The following is a 15,085-nucleotide window of genomic DNA, read 5'->3' on the forward strand; positions in this document are numbered from 1 at the left end:
CCTGACCAGCAGCATCTGAAGCTGAAGTGGTCTCAAGCCCCCTGAAGTGTTTTAGAAGCACCTGGTCTGGGCAAGCTGATGACATGGTCCCTTGGGCCTCTGGCCAGAACCATCTGTTTGGCAGAGCCATTTCCTGATGGGAAAGAGTCTCGGTGTGGCCAGGAGTCAGGCTGGACTGGGAGCTGAGGGTTCAAGTCTGCACTCCCATATGTGAAATGAAAGGTAGCCAGGATATCTAGGTAGAGATCCAAGGGCAGGTGGGATCTCCAGGAATGAGGGGAGGGGGCGTGGGTGCCCAGCTGGGAACTGGCACACAGAACCTTCAAGCTCTGCTCTAACTTCACAAAGAACAAATTGGTGAAATTGCACCCCATTTCTTTTTTTTCCCCACTTCTTAATACTTAGCAGACTCCTATGGGCTGGTTGATTTTGAAGACATGGATCCCATCTTTGAAAGATGACCACAGATGCTTGCTACAGATAAATGTACAGCGTTGAGGACAGCATCAAAGCAAACAGCTCTGAATCTGTTTCTCAAAAATCTACCCAAAGGACCCAGACGTGGTGCCGCATGCCTGTGATCCCAGCTCTCGGGAGGCTGAGGCAGCCAGATTGCCACAGGTTTGAGGTCAGCCTGGGCTACATGGTAAGTTCAAGGCCAGCCTGAACCACATAGCAAGACCCTGCTTCAAAAAAAAAAGCTACCCAAGGGGCCCGAATACTCCCCCAGGTCTCAACACACATGAGGCTCCCCGCATTCTTAGTGGCAAAGAAATGAATACGACTGAACTCAAAAGGATTATTGACACAGCAGATGGCACAGTGTTTGCAGTCAATGATCATAGGGACACATGCTTCATCTGCTCAGAAACCAAACCTCAGCTCCAGTGAGTCACAGGCTGGGAATATTCACTGTCCTTTCCAAGAGTAAAATGTCCTACTTAAATTTAAGGAAGAGTTGGGGTTTTTTTAAGGTGCTGGGGATTGAACCTAGGGCCTCACACATGGTAGACAAGATCTTTCCCACTAAGGTATGCCCTCAGACCTTTTTATTTTGAGATAAGATCTTGCTAAATTGCCCAGGCTGGCCTTAAACTTAAAGTCCTCCTGCCTCAGCCTCCCAGAGTGCTGGAATTACAGGTACACACCACCACACCCACTGGATTTCCTCATTTTGGCAGTTTTAGAATAATTACAAAGCGTTCTAACTGGGCCTACAATGGAGAGTCTTCCTAGATTTGCAGCAGGTCCAGGACAGGATGGATAAGCTGCTTCTCTTTTCTTCCTGTCCTGATCACAGTTCATACTAAGGATTCATTCAAAAACAGAGTTACCTTACACCAATACAGAAATAAGCTAAGTGGGCTGGGGATTTAGCTCAGTGGTTTTGATGCCTGCTGCACAAGCACAAGGACCTGAGCTCGATCCCTGGTACCAAAAGAAAAAAAGAAATGAGCTAAGTATTGTTTAGGCATCATTTGACAGTGTGATTTTTTTTAAAAAGACCTCTTACTCTTCGTTAACACATAGTGAAATATTTACAATGCAATTTCATTGTGTTTGAGATCTGGTGTGGGGAGGGTCAGACAGAGGTGCTGAGAACTGTGATGTTGGACGACCCAATGGCCACATGTGGGTCCACTCTGCAGGTCTCTGCTGTGCCCTCAGATCTCTCATCTCTTCACAGAATGTCTCTAAGGGTGCTTCAGCATCTGTGTGTCATAGGAGGTGCTAGATCCCTCACGTGCATAGGAGGCTTCTGGGGGCACACTCAAGGTGGAATGGCTTTTCAAAGCTAAGCCCCCAGGCTGGCTCTATGTGGTCCAGGTGCTTGAGTTCCCAAGAAAGGCACACACATCTGCCTAGCAGTGCTCCACAGGGGAAGCATCAGGAGCTGAATAACACAGCCAGAGACAAGAAAGATAAAATCAAGGGGACCAGGACGTGTGGAGAGGGATCTATGTACACCCAAATGCCCCAGCCTTTGTCCATGCAGCCCACAGCATGGAACCATTGACCAATCACGAACAGTGACCAGTCACCAGCCCCTTGACCCACCCAATTACACCCACTGTAAAAACAACAAAAAAGGAAAAGCCAGGCTGCAGGCTGCTCCCTGCCTCCCTGCTGGCCTCCCACACTCTTCTTGGGCAGGAGGCCATACCCCTCATCTGGTGGGGACTTCCACCTGCCACCTGCAGCTCCTACCTTTCACCTGGACAGATGTGTTCACAGCTCTGCTACCTCCAAGTCACCCAGTACAACAACCCCAGTGACTGATGACGCAGCCATCGTGGCTTTGCAAAATCAAAGTGACCCTTAGGGTGGGGCAGGAGGGCAAGCCCTTCCCTCATTCCTGACCCTGAGCCAAGGGTTTGCCAGTATGGCTAAGGCTAAGGGACTTCCTCAAATACAGGAAAGATAATCACATAAAGCCACCTATGTCCCTTGCTTCCCAAGCCTAGGAGGGCAGAGGGGTCCCAGACCAGCATTTGAAAGCCTTGGAAAAGATGATAGTCAGCCTGTTCCGGGCTCTGGTGCATCCCTGCCAAGAGAAAGCCAACCTGTGCCCTCGGGTGGCTCTCTGTAAAATACGGAAAGCAAATCTTTTCCTCAAAGCAAACGAATCAGCAGCCCCAAAACAAATCAGATAACCAAAGTAAACATCAGCAACTCCAGGTCACTGGCTGTAGCCCACGCTGGTGGGCTGGAAGGCCAGGGGCTACCTAGGAGAGCTGCCCCCGTGTGCACACAGACCACACCAGGGAGGCAGCTTCGTGGGGACTGGGCAGGCTGGGCTGCAGAACCCAGTGTGTCTTCCTTATCCCCTATACTTTCCAAAGCTACAGCAAGGAGCCACCAACAGAGGGCTCTGCCATAACTCGCTATGGTGCCCACTAAACCACTGGTTTCTTGGATCAGCTCCACTTCCTGCTTCTTCCTAAGGTCACCATCTGAGGCCCTTTGGCCCTGGCACCCAGCTTCTGCACTAGGTGCACTGGGTGGGTTGCTCCTCTCTGACCCCCTGTACTGGGAGTCCTAAGTTCCACCTGTGCACGTGACCCTACATTTTAAGGACGTCTTCACTATTCCAAAACTCCACAGACTGAAAATTAATCTTCTGCCTTCTCACATGACCCTGCCCTCCCCTCCACCTTTTCTCCTACTTGGCCCAAGGCCGCTACCTGCTTTGCTGGGGCATGAGAGGACTAGACCTGCCCTGACTTGCTTCCGCTAACCTGTGCTGAATTTAGACAGAGGCACTGCCTGTGGGTGCTGCTTCACCCCATGCCCATCCCACCTGGGCACAGCCCGGCCCTCACTGCTCCTCCCAACTCTCCACCACTGAGATTTCCCAAGAGCCCTGCTAAGCTCTGCTAGTCTATGTCACCCCAGGGCTGGCCTATTTGCAGCCCCTCTGGTTCTGAGATACAATGAACAGGGGATGGAGAGCAGCAGTGTCCCTGGGGACCAGGTCTACACAGCATGACCGCAGGGTTCCAAATGTATGGCAGAGTGTGCACCTGTTCAAGGATGGCTGCGGGAGAACACATACTTCGAAGGAAAGCAGAAAAGAGAAGAGGGAAGAAAAACTGAGAAGAATTATATGGAGACAGGTGAGAAGATGGCTTAACCTCCCCTGTCATTCCCTCATTCCCTCAAATACTGAGCAACTAGTCCAGCATTATTCTAGCCTTTGAGCTAGAATCCCAAACCAGAGGAGCAGAGTAATAGTGAACACATCCTCTGTGCAAATGGGCTGGCTGCTCCTCCCTGAAGGTGAGTCTAGACAGGTGGCATGGGAGTGTCCACTCAAGGACTCTTTCTGATGCAAGGCCATTTCTTTCTTTTTTTTTTTTTTTTTGGTACCAGGGATCGAACTCAGGTCCTTGCGCTTGTGCAGCAGGCGGCAAAACCACTGAGCTAAATCCCCGGCCCTGCAAGGCCATTTCTTGCCCTGTGCCCTCAGGCTGCCTTAGGGCAAATCCAGAGGTAGCAGTAACCCACCAGCTATTTGGGAGATGTCCAGAAATACAGCCAACTCCAGAGCTAGAAAACCCTCTGTCCGCGTGGTCCAGTATCCCTGTGGGGCTGCAGACATGTTCACTTTCATGGATGGTACAGAGCCATTTCCTAAAAGTGCCCAAAAGCCTGGGCCCGGCTTTCACCTCTGCCCTGGACAGATGCCAGTCCTGAGTGGCTATGTGTGTGGCAATCACCCACCCAGAGTGCCACCTGACAGGAGCCTCTGCAAAACTCCTTGCCTGCAACCTACCCCAGGTACCTGTCCACGCTGGCTGAGCAGAGATGTCATGTGAGGTGCTGCTTTATGAGTTCCAACAACGCTGCTAGAGGAGAGGGATTCACCATGCTTAAGCACCTTATGCTAATCTGCTCCGGGAACACCACCATGGTACAGAATAAGACACCTAAGCTGAGAACCACAACCTATTTATCACAATTTTTGGTTTTCATTTTTTTGGGGTTTTTTTGTTTTTGGTACTGGGGATCGAACTTGGGTCCTTGCGCTTTGGAGACAGGCAGCGTAATCACTGAGCTAAATCACTGGCCCTATCACAATTTTTTAAATGCCCATTCCTGGTCTACAGTTCACACTTTCCACAGTATTCTCTACATGTTCCCAAATTGGCTCTCCCAGAACCCCACCATGGCCGGCACCGCTGGGCCGTTTGCTGCTCTCTGTCCCTTGTTCTCTCACATTTGGTTGAAAGCTCCCCTCTCTTAGGCACCTGCTCTGGTTGGCCTCTGAATCTCCAAATCCACATTCCCACAGGAAATCTGTGAGGCACACTTAGCGATCTTACCTGGCCTTGCTGGCAAAGAACTTCCACTTCCAAGTTACGTAATCTCCCAAATAAATTGTAAGCTTCTCAAGAACATGGATCCTTGGCTTAATTCTTTTTTTGTGGAGGGGGGTGTGGGGGTACCGGGGATCGAACTCGGGACCTTTCACTTGCCGTTGCTTAATTCTGAAAACCAAGTAATGAGGATCCCCGCAGACTGTAACTCATTAGATTTTAGTAAAATTGTTTTGCTTTAGTAACTTTGCTCAAGGCTCCCCCAAATTCTCAGTTCATTTGGTTCCCTTTCTCCATAAACAAGTTTTGCACCCAAATCTCTTCACCTTGGAGGCTGGTAGCCCATGAGTCCTGTAACTGGCCAAGTTGTCACCTGACCACCCCCGGGCGTCCCTCCAGAAGTCTAATGCTTTCCGAACAGCCTCCTGCCCTCCTTTAAGGTCCTCTGGTTGAGCCAGGCAGCTGGCTAGGAAAGTAGGACAAAGGTCGGCATGAGACAGAGTATGCTGCCAGAATTCAAAACATGCACCAGGAAACAGAGATATGGAAACCACTGCCTCCATCACATAAATCAAAGAATAAAACTTGCTATGTGATGATGGGCTTCTAAAAAAATAGTCTTAAGGCAGCTGAATTATGTAAATACATTTGGGGCTGGTGGAAGTGTTTCAACATAGCCTATAGTCAACAGATAAGGAGACAAGAGGACTGGCAGAGACCGAGAGATGGATATTTATACATATATGTACATATGACACACAGATTCATTTTTTGTGTTTTTTACAGTGACAATACAGAATATTCCTTTTACCAAACTACTTGCCTTATGTGGACAATGTCCTATATTTTTATTAATGTATTTGACCTGCATCTACTCATTTAATTCCCACTAGAACTCTAGCAAATGGGTATTATGCTGACCCCACTACCATGCAAAAACCCAAGACTCCGATGTGAGAAGCCAAGGTCACAGCCAGCAAACCAACAAGTGGGGAATCATCTCCAGGTCCAACTCCAAAAGGCTTATCCTTACCTGCCATGGTTAAGTAGGGGATACTACACAGAATGGCCTACTTAAGATTCCTGAAGTTACAACATGTGTAAAATTAGATCACTGTTGTAACCAAAATGAAGTGATGGCAGCCAGCAGTGAAACTACAGTAACTGCACACATGATCAATGCCAACTCTAAAATTACTCCTATGCTCCTGTCTCCCCCCTGGAATTGCATAATTCACAAGCTCATGGGAGCAAGTTCTGCCTTCTATTAAAATTCTGTCACCAGTCACCTATCTTGGCTAATGGTAAACAACTGTGTTGGAAATCCCTGAGGAAAGGTTACCTGTAGGAAGTGATGGCCTAGCTTGGTGTGAATACCAGGCAGGGGTTCAGGAACACAGCTGGTGTCCCTCCCTGGGGAGAAGGCGGGAGCCTGAAAGACACCTGGGCCTTGCCTCGAAGGCCTCTAGGAGACTGCAGGTGGGGGTCTCTGGTGAAAGGTCGGCAGTTATCTACACAGCACATTCTTCCCCGCTATTCTGCGAGGGAGGGTTCTGCTCTGCTAGACAAGGCTGGCTCCAGCTTCCAGCACGGCCCAGTTTGGGGAAACCACATTAGGGCCATGCATTACTTCCAAGCGTGGTGACTCTGGCTGGCCTCTTCACTGCCACTCAAAGACCTTCCAGGAAAGTACTGGGAAGGTTCTAGAAGGGCAGCACCAGCCCAAAGGTTTCCCTAGAATTGGCATGCATTTGTGGTAAAGGTCATGACTTTTCTGAAGGTAGTTTCAGGTAAAAATTGGCAATATTAAGAAAAATAAAGCAGCAGCCCCCCTCCAGCTGACATGTGTGGACATACACCTTCTGCACTCATAAGCAGCAGCATCATTCACCCCAGGGGGGCTTCTCTCTGACAGTGCTCTGGTGCCTTTTCAGTAAGCAAGTACACATATAAATATAAATATGATTTCCAGAAGCTGATGGAAGCACCTTAGAAACAAGAATGCCGAAGGCCAGGTGGTGCACACCTGTGATCTCAGCTACTTGGGAGGCTGAGGCAGAGGGTCAAAAGTTCCAGGCCAGCCTGGGCAATTTAGTGAGACCCTGTCTCAAAATTTAAAAAGGACTCGGGATAAATTAGATGCATGAGCACTTGCCCAGCATGATGAGCCCCTGGGCTCAATCCCCAGCAGTGCAAAGGAAGGCAGGGAGGGAAGGAGAGAGAGAAATGGAGAGGAGAGAGTAGGGTAATTATAGCCAGCAATTTGAGACCTAAGACTCTGCTTATGTTTTTGGGTGGGTGTCAAGTACAAAAAAGGTGAAAATCGGGCTGGGGATTTAGCTCAGTGGTTTTGCCACCTACTGCGCAAGCGCAAGGACCCAAGTTCAATCCCCGGTACCAGAAAAAAAAAAAAAAAAGGTGAAAATCTATTTCAGTTTGCTTGCTGTTGCTGTAACAGAATACCTGCAACAGGATAATTTATAAAGAGGTTTATTTGGCTCATGTTTCTAAGGGCAGCAAGTCCAAGATGGCCTCATCTGGCAAGGGCCTCACGTTGCATCACAGGATGGCACCACATGGTGTAAGTGTGTCCAAGACTGGCCCTGGCCCCAATGTGCAGAAGAGAGGGAGGTGACAAATGAGCTGGCCCACTTTATTATAACAACCACTCCTGTGAGAACTAATCCAGCCTCAAGAGACAGACATCACACCATTGAAGACCTCACCTCCTGACACTGTCACATTGACAGTCAAATTTCACTGTGAGTTTTGGCGGGACAGACGACATCCAAACCATACCAAGGAACTTCCATCATGAAAGGTGTGTCTTGAATTATGACAGAGCACTTAATCACTGCCTTATTTAAATTGGCCACATAGTAAATTTCCTACAGTGGTTAATATGACCAGCTTTGCCATTTATCCATACATCAGACCTTGTCCAAATGTCATCTGTTCTCATACATTGTTTCCTGGCACACGAGCCCTCACAGGGCCCCACCTCACATAAACTGAAGGAGAGCAGAGCAGCCATCCCTGTGCTGTAATACCTTAGGGCTTTAATGCACGAACACACACTGTACTTTTCCAGCTGGACCCATGTCCTTACAGCACAAGTCCTCCACAGCTTGGGTGTTGTGTCCCTGTTCTGTCCACCCCCTCCTTCACGCCAGATCTCAATGCCAGCACTTGATACTCTGGCCTTTCTTCTGACTTTGACACTTAACATTCAACAATCTGTTCAATTCTTTCCAGTGCAACTCTGACACAATACAAAGACACCAATCCCTGGTTAGCAAAACACTCTCAGGGCACTAAAGATGCTGACACTTGGAAAATTAAGCTTGAATGGATTTACAAATAAGGATCATTTCATTAAAAGCCAACTTTTGAGTTACAGCATATGATCACTTCTTACAAGCAAGGCAATTTCATTTTAATACAAAATGCATTACCTGTTTAATCTGGGGGAAAGGAATCCTAAAGAGAGTTATCCAACGTCCCTGGCCTTGTAACATTTACTCCCCAGGAGGGGAATATGACATGGCCAAGAGCCACGGGACTCCAGAGGAAGCCAGTACAGTGGGAGCAGAAGAGATCACTGCAGGGAGTTAAGGGCTGTGGTGTAAAGGAGGAAGGAGCTGGTTTCAGGTGCAGAGTCCTGACTGCAGTAAAAGCATTAAGGAGCAGCATTGAGCGGAGGGACCCAGCCGCTTCCTCTGCTCTTTGCTTCCCTCTGTGAACTTCCTGTAGGGCAAACAGAACTAACCATCCTCCTCAAAGGGCCCCTTGATGTCAGTAGGCTGCAGCAATCCAGGGGAGAAAAGGAGCCTTAATATACTGTCCTTCCTCCAACAAGTAATCTGCATGCCCGCTGAGGTCACAGAGACAGTGAGAAAGGCAAGTTTACCAGCAACTTGGGAAGCAGAAGTAGCGGGCCTTAGCCCCAACCGTACTACATGTGGTTAAGTTAGGGGACAGGAAGAATCTAGAAGACCCTGAGATCCCTGAGACAAGTGCTACAAACCAACCCCATCCGAGAGTATAAAATATTCCTTTCCTTTACCTGAAAAGCTCCTGGTCCAGTGATTAGCTGATGATCTTCAGGGAATAGAGAATCAGCTCTCCCCTTTTCCAACTTTCTAAGGTAAAGACTACCCTGGACGGGGGCACCTCACACTGCAGCATAATTTCTTTCATGATTAACTTTCAAAAACATTCCTGGACGTCAGAACCCACACAAAAAGAAAGAAAAAGGTGGACATTTCTCAGAACTGGCGCTGCCACCTGTTACCCAATCAGGGCACGGTAGTCTCATTCAGGGCCTGTGGGGAGCCAATGTCCACTCAATATTTGCATGAGGTAAAAGTTGAAGGTTACAAAAAACAACAAATAGTTGAAATCAACAAGCAGAACGTATTCCTTACTTGTGTCAGGCAATGGATGAAAAGAAAATTCCTGCACAGTCTAAACTATTTAAAAGTCAAAGGAACTGTTAATAGGTGGCCTCCACCGGAGGGATGGAGGAAAGAGGCCACTCTGCACTGTTTCCATTTACACCTTTTTAACTTTGTACGGTGTGCCTGTACTGCTAATTTTTGAAACAAAGAAGTCCTTCCAAGTAAACCTCAAGACTGGCATACAAGATCCTGAGACAACTAAGGCTTCCATTTAAGGGTGAGATAACCTATTTTTTTCAGTCTTGCGCATGCTAAGCACGCACTCTACTACTGAACCACACCAACCCCCTCCCGTTTTCGGGGGTAAGGGGATTGGAGGGATCTTGCTGTACAGTATTGTGCAGGCTGGCCCTGAACTCCTGAGATCCTCCTGCCATAGCCTCTCAAGTAACTGGGACAACAGGCGGCTGAAAATCTCTTACACACACTTTAACTATTCCCATTGTGAACCTCTATTTTATTCTTAAAGCACCAATTCTAGAATTCAAGTTCTGGTTTCCACCAGCCACAGGACTCTGGTCTGCCAATAATAACGCACAGTAACTAAACACTTCTTCCATACGAACGAAAAAGTCCAAACGACAAAGGGCTGAAGGAGCCCTGGGCTGGGCTGTTTTCACCTCCCACCGCCACCACCTTCCCATCGCCCTAAGACCCAGGCAGCGCTTTCATCTAAGAGTTTGGAGCGCGTCCTGGAACCGCAACAGCAGCTTCCGCGCGTGCCCCGCCCCTTCCCCCCAGCCTCGGGCGGGCGTCACGTGACGGCTGAGAAAAGTAGGGGAAAGGTTACAGGGAGCCCCGCCTCCGCGCTGGCTCGTCCCGGGCGCCCAGATCCTGTTCCACCGGCCGTGCCCACAGAGACTTTCTGAAGCGAGCTGGCGCGCGGCGCCGCTGCCACCCTTGCGACTGCGGACGAAATGCAGGGTACCTCTCCGTAGGAAGGACGAGCCCAGCGGTGCTCAGTCTTGGGGACTGTTACAAGTTAAGTCTGTCCGATGACAGACGCCGCATCTAAACTGCAACCAGGCACTGCGCCTACGCGAGCCCAGGGCGCCTCTGAAAGGGGTTTACTGCGAAGCCTAAGTAAAAATTAACGGTGTTTTTATGAATGGGCAAGCGGGGCCAAGGTTGGGCAAGCACAGGCCAGCGCCGCACGACTCCCGGGAGACCCAGGCCCGAGGGCTCTAAGGTCACTCACTGGCCCCGGGCCAGCGCTAAACATGCAGTGGCGGCGGTAGAGACGACAGTTCAACTCCATCTCTAGATTAGGCGGCTTGTTTCTAGGACAAGATGTAGGATCCCAGATTATGCCACTTGACCACAAAGTTATGTGCACTCCTAAACCTGACCTTGTCTGGGACCAGCCACTGTGAGATGGAATTCAAGAGCAAGGTCAAGCCTACAAATGCTTCGTGCAAAGGAAATCAGTAATTTACACGAGGAAAAGAGCCCACTGCCTCTGGGTACGGAGGCAAAACCAGCCCGAAGAACCAACTCTGAGCCAGTTTAAAACTAGACACTCTCCTGGGCTACAGTATCCTCACTGGCACTAATGCCCACGTCTGTGGCTTCCTCAGCTGGGCCAGCGTCACCTTAAATACTTTGGAAAGGGGGGAGGGGAAGTGCTTGCTGGCACAAATAAAAGGCCAGTGCTTCGGCCCTTTTTTATTCCTTTGGTCTGTGGTTTTGGCGGAAATAAACAGCATGCTTGAATATCTGGAATGGCAAGAAACCAGATGCCTGTTCAAGAAAATGGTGTAACAAAATACACATTTCCAAAGGTTAAACTGATTTGCTTTATTCAGTACCTTAAAGAATTACGTTTTGTACTAAACTCTACCCTGGAATATTTTACTATATGAAGCAGAAAGGAACTGAAAGTCTGCCCTCGAATTGGGAATATTAGGTTTGTTCTGTATGTAACTTGGTAATTCTAACTTTTAATTCTCTTACTTTTATTTTTTTATTTTGTGAGACAGGGTCTCACTATGTAATTCAGCCTGGCCTTGAACTCACTATGAAGCCCAGGCTGGCCTCGAACTCGTGGCAGTCCTCCTGCTTCAGTCTCCCGAGTGCTAGGATTACAGGCATGTGACACCATGCCCGGCTAACTTTTAATTCTTGAAGTTAAAAAAAAAAAAGCCAGATCAGCCCTCGCCTTCCTCCAGCTCTGACGAAAGGCAGACAGCGATTTCCTTTATAAAGACACTGAGCCATTGCCTTCCAGAACAAAGCCAAGGGAAGCGGCTGCCGGCTTCTCTCGGTGGCAGTGCGGCTCAAAGGCTGTCCCCAGGCAGGACCGCGCCTTCGGGCTCGCGAGCCGAGTTCGCCGAGGCCTGGTCATGTGACACCCCCGCTCCAGCCGGCCTGGCGCGACCCTGGGCAGCCTCTCCGGCACCCACCTGCCCTTGACCCCCCCACCCGCGAAGCTGAGGAAGGGGGCGTTCACATGCAGGGCCCCGACCCCTCCCCCCCCACAAACACACACACACACAACCCCACACCGGTCGCATCGCGCCAAGGGCGTGTCCCGCAGGCTGCACTGTGGGGGCGGACTGGGGAGGGGGCTGCGGGGGCCGCGCCCGGCCACGTCCAGAAGTGGAGCATCCCTCCTTCGACGCACTGTTCCAGCCCACGGGCTGACGACCCTTGGGCGGACCCAGACTCAATGCACTCGCAGGAGGTGGAACGCAGTGAGGGTGGAGAAATGAAACGGTGCCCTACTGGCCCGGAGCGGAGGCCCGAGCATCTCTCCAGCGGCGGATCGAGCCTTGCCCCCGCGCAGACAGCCCCGGGCAGACCCCAGACCCAGTCCACTCGCGGCGGGCAGGAGGAATCGGGAAGGGAGATAACAGCCCTCAACCCACTGTCTCCCTCCCCCCGAGGGGGACGTCCGGCCAAGTCCGAGGACGGAGCATCCTTCCGCGGAAGCCAGGTCCTTCCCCGCGTAGCTCCGGGCTCCCCGCGAGCCCCGCTATCCGAGGGTAGCGCTGGGGTCCCCTGCGCCCGACCGGACGGCCAGTACCCGGGGACCGCGCCGGGCTCCCAGAAGCTTCGCGGGCCCCCGCCTGGCCCGCGCAGCTCGCAAGGCGCCCTCCCCACGCGCGGCCCCGGCCGGGCCTTACCGAGTAGGCGGACGGCGGTTCGGCGGCAGCAGAATGAGCTAGCGCTGGGCGAGCGCCGGGGGCGGGAGGGCCGCGGGCGAGGCTGGAGCGCACCGACGCCGGTCGCCACCGATTGGCTGAGGCGCGTCGGGCTGCGGCGGGAGCTAGCAGGCAACTCCCGGTAAGCGACTGGGGGCGGGGCCTGGATGGGGCGGGGCCTGGACGGGGCGGGGTCAGGTGAGGAAACTGAGGTTCGCTATTTTGACTGCCAACGCAGCCTTTGCCTAGATGGGATCTAGGACGAGATTCCTCTCCTTCTCCATCTGTAAAATGGGCCAACTCATCAGGGCTATGCCCATAAAAGCACTTAGCAACGTGCCTGATCTATGCTGCGCTTATAGGGCAGGCTGATGCTGCTCATGCTCCACCCCCACCTTTACAGACGAGGAACCCCGTGGGGGAAAGGATGACTAACTTGAGGGAGATCACACAGCTAAGAATGGTAAGTGTGCCCACGCCCCAAATCGGATCTTGTCCCCCGAGTGACAGCTGTAATTGGAGGCAGAGAGGCTGACGGGGCTAATACGCTTAGGGGCGCCTTCTCAGCTAACTGGAATAAAAATGCCTCCTTTGAGGGGCTTTGGGGACATCTGGTAAAATATTAAGAGACTGGACTGTGGCTTGGTGATAGAGCGCATGCTTAGCATATTCGAGGCTCTGGGTTCGATCCCAGCACTTAAAAAATAAAATTTAAAAAGAACAGGACTCTGGCGTCAAGAACATAATAGGTGCCAGGAAGGGGGACTGGAGCCCAACGCGAGTGAGGGATAGGGATGGGGAGAGAGCAGACCGGCCAGTCCCTGGGTGAGCCACCTTCCCATCTTTACTCGCCTGCTTTCACTCTCAAGCTGGATAGCTGCATCCAGCGGTTGCTCCATAAATGCATTAATTCTGTGAACAAGACTTGGCACCCTTAGCGGTCAATCACTTCTGTTTATGGAAACCCCTTTTTTGCCTCCCTCTTTCTGCATTATTTGATTGCTCCAGCAGAAGGCTTTAAAAGAGAAAATGAAAGCTCCCTCTTGATCTCGCTCCGGCCAGGCCACTGCAGCAGTTAAGCACTGCTTCCATCCTCACTGCCCCTCCCCATGGTTTTAAGTAAAGAAGAGCGGGATCTGTTTGTCACCCTTGATTATGCCCTGGGCGTAGTTCACCGTGGGGACCCGGGGACCACCAGCGTCTTTCAGCAGGCTGCACAGTATTTCCTTTGACGATTTGCTGTGATGTTCAACCGGCCTCACAGGACACTAGGGGCTCCCTTTGCATCACTGAAGGCATAATAAAAGGGGCACTGGCCGTGGACACCCTTAACCGAGTGCCTGTTTCTCCTGCAGAACGGATCCTAGAAGTGAAGCAGTCAGGCACGTGCCCTTTTGGTGCCACCTGCCAACCTACCATGCGGAAATACTGCTATGTTCCACCCCCGTCCCACGCGTGAGCCTTGCCTCCAGTTATTGATTCTTTGAATCTGTCAATCCTGAAATCGGGGAGGGACGGGAAGAACCTCTCCTAGTTTTTAGGCGCCCTTCTTTAAGGACTGAAGTTGATGGTCTCACCCCACGCTGGCTCTTGCTTGGCCCCGCCCATCTCGTGCCCTACGAGGCAGGTGGTGTGGGCCAGGACGCCAAGGCACAACTTCGAGACGCCGGCTTCCTACACCTGCCCTGGGCACTCGCGCGTCGCCTCCCCGCCTGTCCCTGCTCATGGGCCTTTCTGGCTTGCGCCACGGAGGCTGGACTGTCATGCTCACCTCACGCCCTTCCCTGCTCTCCCTGGAACCCCAGCGCGGGCAGGTCCCCGCCCCAAGGTCACTTCCTTGTTTAATCAGTGCCCTGTTGTGCGTCCCTCTCGGATTGGCCCTGCGCCCTGTCTGTTGCGAAGGCTCGGCGGCCTTGACCGGGAGCTGCTCCCTGCGCGCCGCCTCCGAGCCACCTGCAGGCGGGGTGGGGGAGGGACCCAGGAGCGCGGGAGCCTCGCTCACCTGTGCCTCCGCTGCGTAGTTCGCGCCGAGCTACGGGGCCTCGTTCCCCTCTTGGGGTCTACCCGGTGCCTCTGCTTCGGGAACTGCAGCTCCCAGGAGTGTCTATTAATAAAAGGCGAGAGCCAGACCCCTGGGGAGCTAGTTCCAGGCCTGATCTTAAATCCCCTGGGGCCAAAAATATCCCAGTACCCAACTCAGAAACTGGAATAATCTTTCTCAAGCTCTGTTGGCTTTTTAGTCTTCAAATTCTTTCCTGTTTTTTTTTTCCTTTCCCAGTTGTTTTTTGTTTGTTTGTTTGTTTGTTTGTTCCGGGGATCAAACTCGGGACCTTGGGCTTTCAAGGCAGGCTCCAGAACCACTGAGCTAAATCCCCAGCCTTCTTTCCCAGTTTTAATAAAATATAATGTAGCAGCTGCTTACTATAGAAACTTTTTCAAGAATAAGAAAACTTTTTAAAATGCACGTAATGTTTTTTATCACTGAGGTTTCTTTTTTTAATTCTAAAAATACCTTTTAATGAAAAATTTGAACCTTTAAAAATTAATGAGAATAATATAATAAAGGACAATACATACAACCTAAATGCCAACTCAGCAATTATCAAGCAAGGGCCAGGAGTGTATATTTGTGCTCTGGCCCACTCTTCCCCCACTGCAACTG

The 15,085-nt window shown here is 51.1% G+C and overlaps 1 protein-coding gene and 1 long non-coding RNA gene across 3 annotated transcripts in view; one reads left to right on the forward strand and one right to left on the reverse strand.

Moving 5' to 3' along the window:
• Positions 1-12,542, reverse strand: part of Cpt1a (carnitine palmitoyltransferase 1A) — a 52,374-nt gene extending 39,832 nt beyond the window's left edge. Inside the window, exon 1 of one of the 2 annotated variants that reach the window (XM_004852182.3) lies at positions 12,406-12,542. The gene's annotated coding sequence lies outside the window, so the exon portion shown is untranslated. Of the gene's footprint in view, positions 1-8,886; positions 9,251-12,405 lie in introns of those variants that run through there. The other variant, XM_004852183.4, reaches the window with a different exon arrangement.
• A 78-nt stretch (positions 12,543-12,620) lies between these two features.
• On the forward strand, positions 12,621-14,836 carry LOC147829524 (uncharacterized). Its single transcript, XR_015448944.1, has 2 exons — positions 12,621-12,886; positions 13,779-14,836. It is a non-coding gene; the product is annotated as an uncharacterized LOC147829524 (long non-coding RNA).
• The last annotated feature ends 249 nt before the right edge of the window (positions 14,837-15,085 follow it).

This window comes from Heterocephalus glaber, unplaced genomic scaffold (assembly GCF_053883595.1).
Source record: "Heterocephalus glaber isolate CG9 unplaced genomic scaffold, H.glaber_assembly_v1.0 deba00000594, whole genome shotgun sequence".
In the NCBI taxonomy this organism is placed as follows: domain Eukaryota; kingdom Metazoa; phylum Chordata; class Mammalia; order Rodentia; family Bathyergidae; genus Heterocephalus; species Heterocephalus glaber.